General features: G+C 41.5%; 1 protein-coding gene and 1 pseudogene across 1 annotated transcript in view; one reads left to right on the top strand and one right to left on the bottom strand.

Annotated features, from left to right (window-relative positions):
• Positions 1 to 17,176, top strand: part of LOC104951102 (trypsinogen-like protein 3) — a 129,588-nt gene that overhangs the window by 65,824 nt on the left and 46,588 nt on the right. The window lies entirely within an intron of this gene.
• Positions 7,400 to 12,253, bottom strand: LOC104951098 (semaphorin-6A pseudogene; annotated as a pseudogene).

Consider the following 17,176-nt stretch of genomic DNA (forward strand, 5'->3'; position numbering starts at 1 on the left):
AAAAACGCAATGGTGAGGGCAACAGCATGGAAGGTCTGGACACAATAAATATACAATGACCAATTTTATGAAATAAACAAAATGACAGGACGAAAATAAGCCATGCAGCCCAAGCATAAAATAGCATCTGTGTTAAGTGAAGTAAGATGTTAGATTACAGAGTGGAGAAGCACAACAAGATGACAAAGTCTATTCCCTTGTTCAGAGAAAAGAGATAAAACCCTGTCGGCAAATTAACAACTGTGTGGGAGCTTTGACTCGGGCATGTTTTCACTCCTGTCCCCTGTCACCGTGGCCTGAGAGGCAGGGGGGGTGGGGGTGGGGGGTGAGACTCACCACACTACACTTCTGACCTCCTCCTCCTCTCACGTCTTATGACTTCAGGGACTCTTCAGGGATTGTTCATGTGAGAGTTGTTTGCAGGGAAATTAGATGCTGTTAAACCACTAGACAAACCCTTCATTCAAATCAAACTGGCACCTTTAGACTACTTTGCAATATTCAAGGTCAAACATACAGTGTATACTGTATCAACGGAAAACAGACATTTTTTCAAAAGAAGCTGACAACTTGCATCTTACGTGAATCATTTAATTCATAGTGTTAAAGTCACTCTCATTTGTTGAAAATCAGCTCTGTATTCACTGCTAGTGTTTACGGATTCTGGAGGGAGTTGTTTATACTCAAACTCACTTTTTGGTTTGTCCTTTGCAAAATTAACAACATATGCACAATTATAAATCACATGACATTTACGATTTATAACATTGCACCCAGTTGTGACTCTGGGCTCCTCACAGGATGACACCATTAATGGGAGCGGCACTCCCATAAACTCTGACTTTTTGATTATTGTTAAATGATCACCACATTTTCCTTCCACTTGCTGCACCCACGTTGTTGGAGGGAGGATGCATAACACTCAAGCCCTTTGCAAATTCAACTCACATACGGTATATACCCATATGTTCTTCCGATGAGGCCAACTCTAGCTTTGAACTGTGACTATGAAAATAGCCGTCGTGTTTACAGAAAATGTTGGAATGCCCTGATACCAAGGTAATTGGATTTGTCTGTGTTGTGATTTTCTCCTCTCAAAGAGGCGGTGAGAAACCAGGTCACAGATTTCTGTTGTGTAAAGTTGATTGGCATCTTCTCTCAACTTTCTAAGGGTGTTTTCTCCTGGCCACTGAAAGTACGTTTCTCCACACAGACACAGTTTCACAGGATTCTCCATGCACTCAGGGCAATATCAGCCAGTTAGAGCCTTATGCTGTGAATGTGTGAGTGTGTGAATGTGCATGAATGTACTTGAGTTTGACTTTTCTCTCTTGGTGGTGTATGTCTCTTTTGGGTTATCTTTCCTTCTCTTATGGTCATTATGCTCTTAGACTTTTTGAATTTGTGTGTGAGTGTGTGCACGCCTGAAAGTGCATGTGACAGCAGATGAGGAGCTAACTTCCATCCCCTTCCCTGAGCTCCCCTCCAACATCACCCAGGGGCTTTGTTTTGATCCCCTCGCCAATCATTCTCCTCAGCCTCCTCTTAAGCCTGTGCATACTGTACTGTATGTGTGTGCAGGGCCACAGGGATGCATGCACAGTGCCCCCTTAAGCCGTTTGTGCTCCAAATTTACACCGTCTTGCCCTTATTCCTTCTCCCAATTTCTCCCCTGCTCATTCGTCTATGTGTGCAGCGCAGGGCTTATAACGGTAGAACAAGGCTTGGCTCTTTTTCTTGCTAACTCTGCCATCTGACGTCTCAAAGGTATACTCCCCTCGCTGCTTCTTCACAGCCCAAGGCTTTTTTTCAAAGCGTGAAAGAGAGTTACTCTCGCCCTCGTTCCTATGAATCTTTGCTGAGAATCTTCCGCTGGATTCTTCTTGAGTTCTGAGAAGCTCGGGCTGAATGATGCATGCTTTCGTCAGCTGGAAATCACACAAAAATATGTTGTTATCACCCCAACAGTGTTCAATGAACTCTCACATAACCAGGACAACTTAATGGATTCCTGGTTAAAGTTCAAGGAAATAAATGCATCTTTTTTGCTAATGGATTATACTGTAAGAAGTGACATACATTTGGAATTTTGGTGAGGGTCTTTATATGACTGTATATGATATTTCTCAGAAAGGTACACATACGTAACTATACATACACAATAATTGGCTACATTGTACTGTGTGTAATGTGTTTAGTTGTGCTCAGTTTTTCTAGAAAATGACCTTATTTAAGTCCCTTTCTCCATTTTAGCCCTTTAGAATGTTACATTAGTATTTGCACTGTGACTGCCAGGCTTCATGACTCAACAGCAGCGGCAGCAGCAACAGCATAGAGGCCTATTTCATTGTTTACACCTTTTAAGGTCTCCCCACTTCCCAACAAGGTCACCTAAATGCCTTTTAAGGTACATTTAGTGCAGCTATTTGGTATGTGTTAATGTGCTTCCTACAAGGATAAAATGTCTCTAGTGTGCTTTTATGTTTGAGCAAGGCAATAATGTCTGTTCTGCAATGAAGTTTGGCCAACGTCCAGATTACTGCAAGATCTAATTACCGTACCTTAATATGAAGTGGAGCAGATATTGTCGAGTGCAAGACATAATGTTCAATTGAATGATTGTTGCTGGCTGTTTAACCACAAAGGTCCTCAGCAGGGTAGTGCTTTATGACCGAAAATGTAAATATTTAAAAAAAATGATATTCAGTATGTTGATGTAGCAAATGTTTGGTATTGTAAACCATTATAATACTCAACAAAAGTGATAATGCTGGACAGATTTAATCCAGTTTTTATTCTATTATTTTCGAGTTCAATGTGGAGAACAGTCTATCGGGGCGGGTTTAGAGCTACAATAAGCTATGCATCTCCCCTGGAAGATGTTATATCCTTGGAGTAAGGGATTAGAGGCATTCATGTAAAGGACACACACACACACACACACACACACACACACACACACACACACACACACACACACACACACACACACACACACACACACACACACACACACACACCACAATGAGAGGGAGAATCTCACAGACACACTGTCAGAGTCTGGATTTAGAAATATAGAATTATTGATGTCATGAGTCTAGAGTCCCCTGTTGAACTTACCAAGGCCAGTCCCACTTAGTTACTGTTGCTATGCCTGTCAGCACCAAGCCATATATCAAATGTTTTTAGTGGCCAAACGGTGGAATTACAACTTTTAATAGTTCGTATTTACATGTTTAGGGTCGCCTCCAACAGTTTATCCAGTCGAGCCACCCTCAGCACTTTGCCATATAAACAATGACAGTGTTACCACTACTACTTAATTTCTTGGTATATTCTTTTCAAACAATCAGTCCCTGATTTCAGACAGAGAAATCAGGAAAAATGTAAAACTGTCAAAAGCAGTTTGACATTTGACACGATGAACATTGCTGGCAGATTAAGTCAGGTGCAGGTAGCTAGCTAAATAAACTAACGTCAGCTGCATGAATTGGTTTATTGGGTTGATCTATCAGTGATTCCAGCTGACTGGTTTGTGAAAAAGCAACCCTGTATTAGTTTAACAGGTTTGATGAATATATATTTTTTTAGATTATCTGTTACATTATGAATGTATTTGTGTTTTAATTTTTTTATATATACAAGAGTCTCAACATTTGTGTATGTTTTTCTTTTAAACATAATTTCTTCTTATATTTAACTAAATGAAGTACTTGAATTAGCTTTTTTCGACATACTATACTACAAATGAGTACTGGTGCATAGGTTTGTATGTATGTACTGTATACATTTTTGCAGCATTTTGAGCTGTATATGTATCAAACACACGAAGATTGACAATAAAGTTGACCTTTTTTGGACCTTTTCCCTCATACTATACAGCACTATTACTTTTTTTACTTATTCCGACATACTAAACAGTATGACCCTGCACACTGCACAGACTCCACTACAGACAGAGCAACATAAACACACACTCACACAAACACAAACACACAGTCTTGTAAAACAGACACACAGACTCCACTATGAGGCTCATGTACTTATCCCATGACACATTAACGACAAACTAACCAACATGGAGAACGACCATTAAGGGGCCTATTGACCTCCATTAATGACTCATTGAGTGCCATATTAATTCACAGGGGACCCATTACTCTGTGTTCTACAGTGTGTGAGCTCACATGTGTGTCCTGTATTTTCACATTAAATCTATGCACATTTTCTTTTGACAAGGCGTATAATTATCTCTTTTCTGTTTGTTTATCTGTTGTGCTTTTGTGTCTGAGTCGTGGCTGCAGTGAATTTTTTGCGGCAAAAAAGGACACAAAAAAACCTAGGATATGTGCCATTAAGAGCAACCATGGTATCACTATCAGTGCAGGGATAATGATTGCTGGATGGGAGGATTAGCGCAGGGCTAAACTTGTTGTGACCACAGATTGCAGCGCACTCGAAATGAGCACTGCCGGCCCACAGCCAGGGCGGATTAGAGTTGTGACGGACTGGTGGGGGCAGGGAATACATGGTATACTTAAAGGCTGGCTGCAGGGTTTAATGGATGGCTCACTGGTTAGCTGGTTAGCTGGTCTGCGGGCGATGTTGAAAGTCTGGCAGGGTGCCCTCTGTTGCTGTCGCTGGCAGGGAAAGAGACAACAAGCCCTCGGATAGACGGGTCAACATCTCGGGTCATGAGCCAGAGTGACGGCTACTGATCCTCACTGGAAATATTTGCAGCATACTGTGTTTCTACAGCAACTGCTAATCAAAGAGCAACTCAGACAGTACTTACTTCTCAATGCATTTAGGTATTAATGTGTAAATCCACAATAGCACCCATCATTACAGATGTGTCCTTTTGGATTTACATCTGGAATTTGTACTAATTTAAAGTGTCCTGGCACAGTTAACGTCAAGTGATCCTTCATCCTTCAACAGGCTTCTCACTCTGGCGCTCCTACATGTAGTTGAGTCCAACAGCCCTGAAATAAATACATGGATTAGACAAAATGTAAACCTTTTTCTAAAGACATCTGACAAACTGGCTAATGGGTTGACTTTTTAATGATAGCTGTCTCAGATAAGGCTCAGCAATATAATGAAGAGGAAGATAACACAAGGTAAACACACACAATCAACCTAGAACAGATGTACGATTGTAATTGGGTAATTACTTTAACAGGATTTCAGATCTATAAGATGATTGATCCAAGGTTGAGGGTTGCCATAGCCGATGTGCAAGTGCCACACCCATTTTTTATAATCTCACAAGAAACAGAATAGCACAGATACAGTCTGTCCTAAAGTTAAAAAGATAAACATGCAAAAAGTTCCAAGATGTAATTGATGGATCAGTACTAGATAAAACTCACCTTTACTATTGTCCCACTCAACTTCAACAGAGCAGGCTAAAGTAAACACACATTGTGAACAGACACTATTCAAAATGTATATTTATATTTAATTCTAGATAGAAATTGCATTTCCCATCATATCATAAATTAAATATGTAACTAGTAAAAAAAAGCACATTGACGGCAACAAAACAGGAATACTATTTATTAACCTGCCATAGACATCTTTGAACTAATGACGTTTTTTCCAACCAAACATTTTAGTTTCTAAATATCTTGACCACTCTATACACTAACCCAATAACACTAAATTGACACAAATGTAAGAACCAGTGTGGAAGAAAAAATATCAATTTTCTTACTCAAAATGTAAACCACTCAATTACATTAGGGTAGTGGTCTATAATACGTGAGTATTGACCATGGGTATTGACACAGATTATAGTGCATGGATTGTATTACTTGCATTAGTTTCAAAGCTATATCTGTCCTGACTTCGACATGTTGTTCTTATCAACTCCTCCCCGACACCACACACAGATAGATAGGATTTACCTGTTTGAACCCTTTCTTGCCGACCTTTGAGGTCACAAAGCTGCACTCTGATTGACTGTGTGATAATACCCGCTCACACTAGTCACCACCTGATATGATTGTGCTCTTGTTATGTTGGCAAAGATTTGGTGGTGAATATCTGAATCTTGATCTCTGAGATGCACAACAACACACGGGTGCCTGAAAGGAGAATGCACAATGCAGCATTGACAAAGCACCGACAGGCCTCATTAGCTGCACCACATCCTGGTTATCTGATCCCCATGCATGTCTGACTTGAACAAACGCTTGTAACGTATGACTCAACTCTTGGATGAAAGGCAACAGTGTCAAACTACCCGCCAAAGCTATATGTCATGACAAAATGATACCAAGGATGTGCTAACAGTCAGTGTTAGTCAGCACTTACGCTCTTTAGGTGATAACATTCATTTTTAAGATCTGTAACCAGAAATGTCCAGTCAAAACTTGAAAATGTAAGATAGACAAAGATGCCCTGACATTGCGTTATAACTCTTTATTTAACCGATCAGTTTCCAACAGATTACAAACTCTACATATATTTTTATTTCCTCTGTTGTTTTGTGTTATAACCTATAGCTCAATGGAGACAAGACCAAGTTTATTAGTACAGTATTTTCTGAGCTTGTAATTGAGATGTCTTAGCATTATGGCGAAATAAAAAAATCCATCTGTTAGAAACTTGATGAGCCACATTCGGCTATTATTAGCTGACATAAAGTGAGGGCGGTGGAAAGTTGTAAACACAACTTTGACATATCACCTCATAAAGTGGCAATCTTGTTTGCAAACTGTTGGTTATTAACTTGAAAATGGAACTAAAATAAAATAAGCTATCATCCACTCCTTTGTCTTGCAATTAACTTTAGAATAGTATATTGATTTCCTATATTGGATTTAATGGATCACCCCCAATCCTCACTACAATTCCCCTAATGCCTCTATGGACAATTACGTATAGTAGTTTAAAAGGGGATTTCTGTATCAGTGTGCCAACAGAGTGCTGCATCCAATCTCTATCAAATGGCTTGCTTCATTTAACTGACAGGATCAATAATACCATAGAAGCCTCTTCCCTCCTTTCATTACCTAGTCTTTATTTTTTCCCTTATTAGACATGAACTTAAGGAATTCATATTCACTTCAGCAAATAAGTACTTTTATCTACTTAGTGCTTTGTAACTGAAGTCGAATCTTGTTCTGAAGAAAAGTTGTTTAGATCTCAAGGGGTTGGTATATATATTATACAAGCAAAGAAGAATAGTTTACTTGAGTTCACAATTCTACAATTTTTTTTGAAAATTGATTCAAAAGTGAAACAATCTTTAAATTGTGTGCAAAACTCTGGCTTGGTTTTCCCTAAATGGTGTTTTACAAAGTTTAACAATAAAGATGTTGTTAGTATAAAGATAACCACCATAGGCAGAGAAACACGTGGAAGAAGTCAAGGACATGTCACAGTCTTCATGACAAGAATTTTATTTTTTTATTACATTTTGCATTAAATTAAAGAGTTTTTTCTTTACAACATACATTAAGCTGTGAATCAGATGTTAAGGAAGTGGAGAGAGTAGGGCAAAAAACTTTGTGACGTCACAATATCTTACAAGCTTACAAAGTTCAAAAGATTGAGAAGTTCAGAAGAGAGTTGATTTGCATCTAATAGCAGTGTATTATAACAAGGGTGAAAGACAAAAAAGGCACACACCAAAGAACCTCACTGTCCACAGCAGCCTTCACAGTCAAACCCAGTCCAGTCTTTAAAGTCTTCAAACCCCACTGACATCAAACGCTTGATGTTACAGAAATGCACCCACAGCTAAATGTACTCGTCTAAACAGGATGTGGACATTTAACCTCGTGACCTTGACAGACCCTGATTCTCATGTTCACATACTGTGTGGACACGGCAATTCTCCGAGGCGAAAGCTGCTACAACTGAACATTTCAAGACAAGAAATATTTAGTTGTAGATCAGCAATATACCAGGCTTGGGAAAGTTGCTGTGTCATGCACTTTACAGCACACTGGAGGGTGTAAATAGGGCCTCGTAGAGCCCAGTAACCAGCTACAATGAAGTGGTTTTCTGGAGAAGTTTAAACCCCTTCATACTAATCTTGGGTCCTTTGCACTTTAAAGATCACAGGTTTAGGTATTGGGATGAATGTCTCAATTTCCCCCGGACTATGTTCCTGAAGGGGCACCCTCCTCTGGGCTCGTTTTGACCCTGTCATTTGCAATAAACCCTGCAAGCGTTTATGTACAAGTTAGTCAGGTCACAGATCCTACACGTTCCTTCCCACGTTAGCTGTGGATTGAGACATAGTTGGCTTTCCTCCATTGAGAAACATAAAATTGCATGATATCGAGTAAACTTTTACCTATCTACACATACAACACTAAGGGAGTGCTCCATTGATTTAAGTGTTGGGGGTGATCAATGAAAACCCTTAAGTAAAAAGGTCAGATTAGTCAAACTTTCAGCCATTCATAAGGCTTTCATAGGGACAGTTAAAGAAGCAAAATCAAAACTAAACTTCCTCCATTATTTTTCTTACAAAAAGGGGTTAAACAAGGTCAATTTTTTTTTTTTAATATTGTTTTTTTAAATATCAACTTTTCTCACAGGAACCAGCCTGTTTTTGCAACTGCCTAACAACTGAGTGTTACGATGCACACAAGAAGCCTAGAACTGTGTTAGTACATTGGGTGCTTATGTGTATCTCACACTGTGCGTTTGCTAGTGTTGCTTTATTATTGCAGTGCACCAGCAAGATACCCATACACTGGCCTTCTCAAGTAACACATGTTAATTGTTCGGTTAATCAGTCAATTGACCATTACTCCAAACCAACAGACAGCAAAAAAAAGTAAACACAAATACCAGGACTTTTAAATTGTATAAAATATAAAATCAAAAACACTCACAACGTCTTCATGGACACTGCCAGCACAACATAAAGGGTTGCTTTAAGCGCATTGATGGCACAATCAGAAATGAACCACAAAGATGTGTGTGTGTGTGTGTGTGTGTGTGTGTGTGTGTGTGTGTGTGTGTGTGTGTGTGTGTGTGTGTGTGTGTGTGTGTGTGTATAAGAAAGAGTGAAAGAAGAAAGGGAAATCCTTCCTGTCTTCCCTCTCGACTGTAAGTGTGTAATGTCTAGGGACCAGAATTACAACAATAACACCTACATTCTTTAATTGCATTTTTATCAAACCAGGGAAATATCATGACGTAAGAAAAATAAAAAAATACTACAAGGAGACAAAGTTAACAGCTATTAAAGAAAACATTGTCACTACTTTAGGGTGTAAGGCACAAATGTACATGTGGAAAAAGAAGCAGGCAATACAGATGTTTATGTAGATTTATTTCTACCTGCTAACCTGCGTGGCGCTGCTAGTAAAGACGATATGTTCCTCATTTGCTAGCAGCGTCACTTACAGCTTCCATTTTGTATGTGTGTATACATATTCTCGTACTGTTGCTGCAGCTGCTTCTCTTATATTTGCAACATGCAACAGTGAGCTTTGATAAAACCGGTAAGCCAGCAACCAATGAGGACAAATGTTACTGACTTACACAAAACCACAGTGCTGATAAAGAGGGGATGCTCATTGGAGGAGTGAAAGGGTGAGATTCAGGAAGTCTTTTTTATGATTGGTCTAAAACAATGGATATTCTGATCCATGAAGGTAAAAGTCCCTGTCTGGCACAGTTTTAAATAAATATCTCCTCCTCCTCTTCACAGAGGTCACATATATCTCAAGCTGCAGGCCCCACTGAGTGAACAGTAAGACCTTGTGGATTTTCAGTCATCAAGAAAGTTCTACGGGCTCCAGTTTAATGACTTTAAATACGTTTTTTTCTCACACTTGATTAGTTAATATTAAAAGATCTCTTCTCTGTCCCCTCTCTCTCTGAGGCTTAGAAAGTCTTTTTTTTTAAAAGCACTTGATAAAAATAAATACAACAAGCTATTAGTATTAACAGTCATGTGTGATTTAGTAACCAGTACAGTAGAGGATTCCTCTTGCCCAGGCTTTCAGGCAAACCCAGGCAGGACTTGATTGCTGTAACACTGAGAGGCTTTTTCACAGCTTCTGACAGAACTCAGAAAAGCCGTCCGTCCTTACAGTCCGAGCTCAGTCTCTCTGAGTGCTTGCTCGCACAGATTTCCCAGTCCTCAGGGTACTGTACAACGATTAATCTCCAAACCCCCCATCCTGTCTTCTTGTGTGCTTTCTTACCACTGTGATATCAAGTTAAGTCCCGGTGGCAAAAGACACAACAAACAAGAGAGCCAACGTCTTGAATGCTACAGGGATGAAATATTCAGGACAAGCATCATCTTCTCTTTCAGTAGCACATGTTCCCATGTGTGTTAACAGAGTAACAGGGAGACAGACAGAGCATGAGCTTCATGACGGCAACAAATGACGACAACCATTTGTATAATATTTACATATTTATAAAAAAGAAAGTGTTTCTTAAAAAAACTGTGTTGCATTTTTCACTGTACTGTACACCAAAAACAAAAAAACACTAAAAGAAGATGCAAGTTGTACAGTTTCCCTGTTTTTTCTCTCTTTCAGAAAGAAAACGTTCACTACTGTCCGATCAGATTGGACTGGTTCGCTAACTAGCTGACTATGTGCAGTCACTGGACTTGACTTTTGTCGAGAGTGAGACTACGGAGGGTTTGGGAGGGACATCAGGCTTGAGATATTTGAAGCCCGTTCGTGGCAGTGAACCATAGGAGCTCATTCCAGGGTGCCGTGACAGAGATATGCCGTGTGCTGTCATTTGTATGGAGTCCACCCTCTGAGGGGCAGGGGGCGGAGTCTCCACGCGGTTGAAACTGTGATGTCTCGCCAAATGGGAGGAGTTAGATGAGTTGGTGTTATGCTTCTTGAGGACAGACGACCCAGAAGCCCCGGATGCTGATCCTTTGCGGAGCCCGTATACTGATGAGTGGACCTCCAGACGTTTTCCCATCTGCGGGACGGCCGGGGGGACGGAGAGAGAGGCCTCTCGTTGGGGCACACGTGGCGGTAGCATCCCATCTGGATCCACCATGTTGAGATTGTGAGAGGGGCCTTTGACTGTCTTGTACTCCAGTGTTGCCCCCTGGTCATCCATGACACTGTGGCCCATGCTGAGGTCACTGTGGTGGGGCTGCTCCACGTACTCGTGCTGGTAGGAATGCTGGTGCTGCAGGTGGGGCTGGAGCTGGTGCTGATGCTGTGGCAGAGGCAGCACCACCACACTGGGGATGTGTCCCGGAGATGCTCTCAGCGGCAGGTCTGTGGAGATAACCGGGGAGCCCATTGCTTGCATATCCTTGGTACAAGCGTTGATGAGGTTCTGGTTCCTCTCCCACTCCCGGCTCCCCCGGCTTGGCTTCCGACGCGGCTGCATGGGGGTGGATTCAGGTGTCGGCAGAGCGGAAAGGTCCAAGTGGTGCTGGTCAGCTTTTATCAGCATCTTCCCATTTGGAGTCAGTCTCCCGTTGTGCATCAAAGGGGTGAGGATTGCCTCGGGGCGACCGTCTTTGGCCTGTGTCTCGAACAGACCCGTCAGCTTGGTCACGCTGTTCATGGAGCCGCGGCGGGAGTGGAGGTGGTGGCTGTCCTTTTCCTTGCGGCCTGTCAGGTCTACGTCTCGCCGCCGGTGGTCACAGACACAGTAAACAATGATGCCAGAGAAGATGGCGCCCATGGCAAAGGCTAGGATGACGGCGATGGCCAACAATGTCACGGGAACGAGCTGGTCACGACCCTTCTGGTAGCTTTCACGGATCACACCTGCAGAGAGACGCGGAGATGACATTCAGACTGACAGACTAAAAGAATGAGAGATTAAACTGATGCTGCTGCTAGGTGTTGTGGGAACTTCTAAGAAAGATGCTGTAGGGAAAAAATGCTTATTATTAAACCAAAAATAGAAAACGATATTGAATTACAATAATCAGAAGACATTTTCTGGATAAAAAGATTAGCGGTTTAAATCATTTAGAGAAAAACATGCAAACGAAGATGGATTTATCCCATCATAAGGAACACCTTTTCAAAACGAGCACAAATGGTAGCTTGAAGTAGCAACATTGAATATTTGTTCTGGAAATCCAATCTTCAGCTGAAAACATGTTTTGGAGGGATGCTTATGATTCACATTTTAAATCCTAGATAAAAGCCTCTGCTGAAATGAAAAAAGATATGAGCGCAGATAAAGGCGCCTGAAATACCCAAACCCTTTCTTTTCATTGATGCAAATGGGAGACTTTTCATAAATCTTGGATCCAATCTCATGAATCGCAGAGAATACATTAAAAGCATCTGATTAGCCGTTCAATCCAATGAGCTGTGTCATCAGTGTCCTATGAAAGTGCTACTTTCAAAGGCAGAGAAAGAAGCGATGCGATACGGCCAAATTAAAAAAAGAATTCAATAAAAGAAGCTATCAAGTATTCTAGCGTCGGGAGAGTGGGAGCAGCAGGTTGCGCATGATGAAATGGGGTCAACAACAATCAGCACACACATACACACAAATGTGGACGTATGCACCTCCCACACACACACTCACAGATGATAACTTCCAGCCTGTTGATGAATGTGGACATCTAATGCAGCACTCTGTTCCCTGGGTTAAACACACCAGTCCCAAGCAGAGAGATTTATAATGCATTCACACATGACCTGTGGCCAACACAGATCATTTACCACAGACAGAGGATTAGGCATGTAAAAATCTCCCACAGTGCACTGCTGCTCACTATGCAGCGAAAATGTGTGGATTATTTAAAAAAATGTCTTTGCATGCTGTTTTTGTCTCGAGGTCAATGTGTAAAGCTGTAAAAGGCTAAACAGATTTCATTCAATCCGGATAAAATAGGTCTATAACCTGATATTCATATGAGTGAAAGGAATCTAACTGCACAAAAATGCTTCTATTATGTGTGCGTCTCCTCTACAGAGAGATCTGTTTGCAGTAAATATATATTCCTGCTTTGTGAAAAATATGATTAGTATGACAGGAATGCTTTTCTCAGGATTTGCATAATGGTAGGAAAAAAAACATTAAAATAATGTTTGTATAACTTTACCTATTTAATGTCATATTTTCTCAACAGCCAAATCACTTTTAAAAGTCAAAGGAAAATGGTAATTTCATGTGTGTGTTCTGTATGCCCACACTAAATTGGCAAAAGAAGACTAAAGTACTCTACCACTTAGTTTCAGCTTCACAATCACTTTTCATGCAGATTCTATTACACGTCTTTCAATTTGCTTAGAAAATGTCATAAAGAAGATGCCACAAAATGAAGTGTTAGTTGCAATAATTCTGTAAAATCCTGAAGGGGCTGGGTAATCATGTTTAGGCTTATCAACTCGTCTGTGTAACCAAGGACGCACTTGGAGAATATCTTCTTTCAAGACATAACACAGACACAGAGACAACATGATAATCTGTTCCCATGGAACTGAAATCCAGACTCTCCTAAACTAACATCCATAATCCTCGCTCGCTGCAGTCATACTTCATTAGTCCAAAGACATGACTTGAATCACGTTTTTTTCCTAGCTAAACTAAAGCACTGAGCAATGTCTGAGACTCTGCTTTGACTTTAAAGCTCAACCTGGATATAAAGAGGAGTTACTTTTGCTCAGATCATTCCTCATTCATTGAACAAACAAAGCTTCACTTTTCTCTTTAATAGAGTGCTGACGACATGCAGCTGAGCCGTAATTCATTTAGTGTTAAACAACCGGTTTAAAAATGTCTCTCGTGTCCAAAATCGTTTCTTATCAAGGACGTGCCCAGCTGTTCAGCTAGTGTGAGAAGTGATGAGTGCTATCTGCAGTGAAGCATTAAGGGGTTGACATGTGTTATGCTGTGGACTCAAGTGACCAAATGGCGGCTCTGTCTGATGATGCATCTGCTTCCCATTGCATACAGTAACTTCTGAGAATGAGAGAGATACTTTTTCTCGCTGCTATCTTTCATTTTGTCCTTGCCTGGATTTTTTCCCCCACATTCTGCTTCTTCTTGCTCTTACAGAAACAATGAATCACTTTTTTGACTTGACTTCTTTCACACTGTTCAGCTTCCATATGGTAAGTGTTGTATTCAGTGGAAACTGGGAGGCCTGTAATTATAACCTTGTGGTCTTTGTGAGTTATCATCCTTTGGCAGAATCGACAATGGTGAGCATTTGAGAGCTGCTGGGTTAAGCGTTTTGTTGAAAGAAGGACAATGAAAGAAGAATACAGCTTCACTTGACTTGAGGTGAGGAGCCTTGAACATCTTCAAAAACCATTTGCTTAGGAAAATGAGAGTGCAAGCATAAACAAATACTTTGGCAAATCTTTATTTTTTCCATAATCCTTGTTAAATATAAATACATTCATCAATCTCTGTCTATGGTGCTTACATGCTGAACTACAGCAAGTCAAAACTGTTATGAATTTTCATGACAGTGAATTTATTGCTGCTAAAGGTTAACTTTCTTCGACCGGGAATTTGAATTTCGTTTTGAATAACAAAGACGGTGGGGAGCAAAGCCAAACGTATGTCCATTCTGGTGGAGGAGGTGAGCTGTGGAGCTAGAGCTTTGTCATCTATTTGAGGTTCTGGAGCTGAGGTCAAAGCCCTATTTGACCAGCTCTGCATGGTTCTTTCTCTCTGTGTCCTAAAAGAAAACTGCAAACGTTTTTTTATTTTTCTCACTTATTCTTCTCTTCCATCCATCACTCATGCCTGTCACACACTTCCGGAGGATACTTAGCCCAGGGCCTTGGGCAAAACATAAAATAATGAAAAGGGGAAACTTTGAAGACTCCCATCTTTTATGTGACGAATTGTTTCTCATCCTTACATCAAAGAGAATAAGAGTAGCCAAAGAGGACAAGTGAACCATCTCTGTCAAATCAAAGGACTTCAAGGTGTTGAATAAAGGTAGCCGCCCCGCTTATTTTTTTTCAACTTTCACAATGTGACCTTGAAAACTATCAAAGTGTTTCTAAAACAACCATATTTGTTTGCTTCAGACTCATCCTGTTAAAGTTTGGCTAAACAGTGATTTATAATCTTATGGTTTTCATTCATGCCTCGCCCCAGAATATCTTGCAAGCCTTCCTGTAGTTCGAGACTTCTCTCAACGTTTGAATTGATTCGATTTTTTGCTTCGGGCCTCAACATTCAGGTATTAAACACATATCTCAGATACTCATATATCTCTCGCTGTCAAAACCGCCTGGGTGCAACACTTACTTTTAAATCAGAAACATTGTAATCTGCTGTGACTAGAGCCTGTGAAGGCCCTCTCTCAGTCCGCCACACTTTGACTCCCCTACACAGAGTTTAATCTCTTCAGAAGCACCAACTAAATTGAGCCCACAGGCAAGTCTTTGTGTTGGTGTTGGGGAAACTTCAAAGGTAGTTAAACATCACAGAGGGGTTGCGGAGAGGGCCCTAACCTCTGACAACAGGCCGTTACACAAAGACGCTGTCTAAAGAATGATACAAATCTTAATCAGACTTAACTGCTCACACTGACATGTCACTTGTTGAAAGGCAGAACAGTGGACCTTGACAACCAATGGAGTAGAAAGGAATATGAAGGGAGGAGAAGAATAAGGCCACGTTTACACAGAGACGAAACGGGTTGTATCTTCTACAGTTCTCTATCGTATGGACGGTTCGTCCACACAAGGACGTAACGGAACCGCGGAAACGGAGCCCTCAAACAATAACGGCTCCAAAGGTGGGTAGACTATCCTATCTAGTAGACTATACTATCTATACCAGGGGTCGGCAACAGGCGGACCGCGGTCCGGATCCAGACGCCGACCTATACGGACCCGGACCTATAATCAATACATTAATAGGGGATTTCAATTTTGACGGGGTGATTCTATTTTAACTGCCGCCGACAGGGGGCGAAAGAGACGAGTGAGCGATACAGGGAGAGGAACACAGAAGAAGAGATGAGAGCGCGGCAGAGAGAAGCGGAGAGGAAAGTGAGTGAAGAGAATAATTAGCGATACAGGGAGAGAAGACGGAGAGGAGAGTGAACAGGCGTGTTAGCGGCAGACAGGGAGAGACAAATAATTACACATGGCGCTCTCCAAGAAGAGGAAAGAGGACAGTGAGAACAGAGCTTTTTACCCTGAGTGGACTCATTCATGTTCATCCTGCCCACTGGGAGCTCAGAACCAGCAACGCGGCAACGCTCTCGTGGCTCTGTCATAATGCCGTCTCTTTGGAAACGGATATTATGGGGAAATGTGGAATCTCTCTTGTGGAGAGAGATTACCTTTTTTAAAGAGGCCGACCCTTTAAAAAAAAACTGGTTTAAGCGTGCATAATTTAAGTTGCACTGAGCGCGCCGCAAACAGAAGGGCGACAGGCGGCCGCTAATGCAGTTGTGTTGGTTCTATCTGTCAAATAATCAGCACACGAAGAAGAAAAAAGACGCGGCCAGCCACACGAAGGCGCCATTCCCCAAAATCCCGCCCCCTACACCCTCCACTACACGCCTAAACGCCTCCGTTTGCGGGCGTTCACGCGGAGGGTCCGCGCATATTGAGGCTGTTCCAAACCACGAGTGTGGAGGGCAATGTGGAGGGGGAAGTGGGGCTATCAAGCGCGCTCAAACAGGGCGAGTCTGCAGGCAAGCCCCCCGCGCAGGAAGTGGCGGCGGAGTCTGATGAGAATATTCGTTGTGGCCAAACGTGCCGGTAGCTACACTTCTGTTTTGGTTGCTGGTCGCCGGAAACACTTTTTGCCCAATTGCTTACATTGGGAAAGAGTGGTCTGTACACTCGTTGGATAATTTTTTTTTACTAAATAAACTACCCCAGTATGAACCGTTTGTATAGCCCTTTATTAAAAACAATCGTTATGAACGCGCATCTCACCCCGGGACCGCGCCGCCCGGCACGTTCATGTGAACATGTTTCAGTAGCTACATGAGTTTGTCTTTAGCCCATGGATGCACCCAATAACAACGGACGCATATCGGGCCTTTACCTGCCTCCCACGGATCCTGTAATAATGGATATATTGGCACATGTTTGGCTGAAATTCATCATTTGTAAAATATTAATACTAACATGGGCTGTATGATGTAAACGCTTGTACCTTAATGTTGTATTAAATAAAGTTAATATTACCGCGACCCGTAGATTACGTTCGCTGTAGCCTTCTTTTGGCAGCTTGCAATATCACCATACAAAAA

Source organism: Notothenia coriiceps, unplaced genomic scaffold (assembly GCF_000735185.1).
Source record: "Notothenia coriiceps isolate Sejong01 unplaced genomic scaffold, NC01 NC01_scaffold00018512, whole genome shotgun sequence".
NCBI lineage: Eukaryota > Metazoa > Chordata > Actinopteri > Perciformes > Nototheniidae > Notothenia > Notothenia coriiceps.